The sequence below is a fragment of the Frankliniella occidentalis genome, unplaced genomic scaffold, assembly GCF_000697945.3.
Source record: "Frankliniella occidentalis isolate FOCC.00 unplaced genomic scaffold, Focc_3.1 Scaffold12, whole genome shotgun sequence".
NCBI classification, from domain to species: Eukaryota; Metazoa; Arthropoda; class Insecta; order Thysanoptera; family Thripidae; genus Frankliniella; species Frankliniella occidentalis.
The window spans coordinates 837105-841011 of record NW_026267142.1 but is presented as its reverse complement, the minus strand read 5'-3'; the positions used below and the strand labels follow the sequence as shown (position 1 = coordinate 841011).

At 60.8% G+C, this 3907-nt stretch overlaps 1 protein-coding gene across 4 annotated transcripts in view; it reads right to left on the bottom strand.

Annotated features, from left to right (window-relative positions):
• LOC113205285 (sphingomyelin phosphodiesterase) overlaps window positions 1-3907 on the bottom strand; it is a 23752-nt gene that overhangs the window by 16589 nt on the left and 3256 nt on the right. The window contains exon 1 of one of the 4 annotated variants that reach the window (XM_052263521.1): window positions 1066-1084. The exons of the other annotated variants lie outside the window; for them this stretch is intronic. The gene's annotated coding sequence lies outside the window, so the exon portion shown is untranslated. Of the gene's footprint in view, window positions 1-1065; window positions 1085-3907 lie in introns of those variants that run through there. 4 annotated transcript variants of the gene reach the window in all.

The following is a 3907-nucleotide window of genomic DNA, read 5'->3' as shown; positions in this document are numbered from 1 at the left end:
TCGGCAGCCGGCAAGAAACACGTGCCGAAGTGGCTGGCGCCGCGGCGAAGGCGGTCCTTTATGCCGGATCACTGCGCGAGAGGCGGGCGGCGCTACGGCGGCGCGGGCCACGGGCTCGAGAGAGCGGTTACCCGCTCGCGCATCACACGCACAGCAATTACTTCACCAGTCATAGATCCTTCGTCTTTCTCCTGCTACTTCCTCCAAACCATAGCGCTCGCCTCTTCTTCCTGCACTTTCACTGAGACACCCCTCCCCGCCCCGCACACACACACACACCAGCTCGCTCTCTGTGCGCCCCGCCCCGCCCCGCCGCCGCTGGCTGGGGGCACTGGATGGATTCCACAGTGTCATGGCCATACGAAAGTGTGTTTTCTCTCGCCGACAACGGGAGGACTTTTCACGCATGCCGCTCACATCCATCAACACCGAGTGGGACCGCCCCGCGCGCCCCGCCCCGGGACCGGTCGGGAGTGATTCATCGGAACAACGCCGCGGTGACGTCTTTTCAAACCGCCATTCGCGTATCGGCTCACTGCCGAGACCGAATCCAGGAAAGGAAAAGGATCCCACCTTGTGGTCCGGTTCACAAACATAGTCCAAACGGCAGCAGTCATACGCAGCAGTGGTTGTGTCCCTGGTGACCGCCATGACAGCTGGCGAGCGCGGCGCCTCGACTCGACCCCCCCGCGGCCGGGCCGCCGTGCCCCATATTACTTTGGGACGGCGCCGGGTGCCCACGCGGAGGACACGTGATCGGGGCGGGGCGGGGCGCAGGGCGTACTTTCACTGCTTGGTGCTTTCCCCGACACTATCATGACGCCGAGGGTCAAGGCCAATACCGCTCGACCCGGCACACCGCACGGGGACTCGGACTCGCCCAGAGACTCTCTCGAGGCAGATCTGTGCTCCATACCTAGGTAAAGGCATTTAGACAGCAGAGCGAGTGCCATGGCTGACACGGGCGCAAAGGGGCAATTGACTGGACAAGACCCATGCAATAAGGCACCCTCCCTCATCCCTTCCCGATCAGCCAGACTTAACAGCGCGCCCGGGCTGACAAACCTCGGCAGACTTTGTGCGACGTGCCTGCAGGCGGGCTCGTACCCCGTTCCTGACCATGGCGGCTTACGGCCCGAAAGAGTGGGCAACCCATCAACACGCGTGCATGTGCATGCAGTGCGCGGTGCAGTCTAACTACGCCGTCCGACGGGGATTCTTCAGCCACCTCGCGTATATTTTCGCTGCGCAAACTCGGCGCAACTGCGCAGTGCAGCGTCTTGCTCCGCTCGGCTCGAGAGCTCTTTGTCGCCGTCTCTTATCAGCGGTGTGTCACAAGCATGCGACATTACTTTGGAGCCATTAGAGGTGGGGTAGAGGGGAGGTCGACTGAACTGTCGGGTAGTCTGGTGTCTGATAGTCAATTTCCGATACAAAACACCCCCTATATAGGCAACCCGCGGTGCACCCCACCACCCCGCCAGCCTCCTGGCCATGGCGGGGCTGTAGGTAGAGCGCGCGCAGCAGGTGCGGTGCGAGGGACCGCAGCCATCTCGTCCTGCGGTCGGCAATGCGGTCACAACAAACTGCCAGTCCGCCGATGGCGAGGACAGGGGCGGCTGGACAAGTTGGTGCAGCGCCCCGGCCCTGCACGGCCCTGCCCGCCCCTCCCCCCTTCCCCGCCGGGTTTCGCTTTCCTCGTGCGGGCCGTCGCTCCCCGCGACTCGTCCCGGCGCGCGCGGGCGGGTGGCGGGCAGGCGGGGCCGGCGCCAGGACGAACCAGGACCGGGAGGTCGGTGCGGCCTCGGACCCATGAGGACGGCGAGAGGGATAACCGCTCTAGATAAAAGTGTACGAGTTAGTACACTCAATTTTACAGTTCATTTGTGCAAAATTATGTTATTACAGCACAAATACGCTTGATTTCTACCATTTTTTACGCACGCGGTATTACGCTGTTAGTGCAAGTTGGTACGCCCTTAGTACAGGTCTGGGTGTACGACTTAGGTACTAGAGTTACAAGTGATTTCGCCCTCGACTGCGGATGAATTTGGAGTTAAACACCGTGTTGAACGCGTGCAACAAAGAATTGGCCGCTTCCATTAGGAATCATCCATAAAGTACGTGCGTCATTCGCCATTACGAACCTGCTAAGTTCAGCCTCTGCGAGCAGTGCGAGCTCTCAGAACGCCTGGTAGGTAGGCAATACTTTGCCTGCAGTGCATGCGTGTTCTGCGGGGTGGCCTACCCCGATTCTCGCAGGCGCTGAGCTCTTATTATTTCCCGAATGAATCAGTGAAAAACGCACGTACTCTTCGGACGATGCCTTAGTTATAGTCACGAGGCTCAAATGAGGAATCGCTGATTGGCCATAGGCTCTATCGGGCTCTATAGTCGAACACTCGAGTACTGTCCTGCTCGTGGCGGGTAGACTCCTAAGCTGAGTGTACTCACCCAGTAGGCTGAGAAGCTCCCACCCTACCACCGCACCAGGGAGGAGTCCCGGTCCATTCTTATTTTCCCTGGTGATTGCCCGGTGGGCTGCCTGGTCCCGGCGGAGGAAGAAGGCCTAACGGAAGGCACAGTTATGCATACTGTACTCGTGTTTTGCCAAAAACACCGGAGGGGCTTCTCGTTTACTGACAGGTCCTGCCGGTTACCCCAAACGGGCGTGAGGACCTCTGGCGTTTCAGCTTGCCATCATGCTTTCTGATCTCAATAGATTTTCTGGCATTTCTCAAGAGCCTCTCTCATTGTCAGGGGCACGGTCAGAGGCGGGAGGCACCGCGCTCCTGTTGGGCGCTCAGTCTCACGTCGCCAGTCCAGGTCCTGCGCGGGGGAGGTGCTGCTACGGGGTGGTCAGCAAGCTTGACGGAGAAAACATACCGGCGGAGACACACTGCGTCCCCTCGACAGGCGGCGGGCGCGGCGCGCGGCTCAGCACCTCGCTTATGAGCGGCCCCCTGTACGAGTGAAACCCTCGGCAGCCGGCAAGAAACACGTGCCGAAGTGGCTGGCGCCGCGGCGAAGGCGGTCCTTTATGCCGGATCACTGCGCGAGAGGCGGGCGGCGCTAAGGCGGCAGGCGGCGCGGGCCACGGGCTCGAGAGAGACGGGGCGCTGTACTGCAGCACCGGAGTCCTACAGAGTCCGAGCCCCCCCACCAGCCCGCCCCGCGCCGGGCAGCCGTGAGGAGACCCGTTGTTATCGTTTACCCATTTCCATCATCACCGAGCACCTGCCGAGGCACCTGCCCGTCCCGGCGCGCCCGGTCGTTGCCCCGGCCGCCCTGACCCCGACAAGCAATGAGGTGCTGCATTTGGTCCGAGAATAGCGGTTTGGGAGGGAAAAGGGGAAAATGGGGGGGGGGGGGCGTTTGTTCACGTGCTGGTTCTGGGTTGGGCAGGGCACTCACAGCCGAGGACGCGCAGCCGAAGACAGTGGATGAGGCAACTGAGGACACCAGGCGAGAATATCGGTGGTGCATTTCCTGGCCACCACACCATATTCGAAATACACTATTCGACATCAAAACGAAAATGAGAATCCCTTGACATTTACTAGCCATTTTTGTTGAAGTCAACTTCATTTATTCTAAGATTATGTTTTCTGTGCGCAGCTTGGTTCCATCCTGTCTCGTGTCCTTGAGTAGCAGGACAGGGTTGGAGAGGAGGACAGTTGCACGGCACTCCTGCGCTGCGCGGCAGGAGCAGGCGGCGCCACTCCACGCTCTTCCAGGAACAGGCTGGCGAGGAGTTCGGCTGCCACTCCACTGGAGTGACTCCAGATCAACAGCTCCAATGATAACTTTCGACCGGACTGCTCTGGCGCTCCGCAGCGCGGCCGCGGCCCCGGGCAGGGGCCTCCAGCTCCAGGCGGCCGGACCGGAAGAGGACCAGAGGAGGACC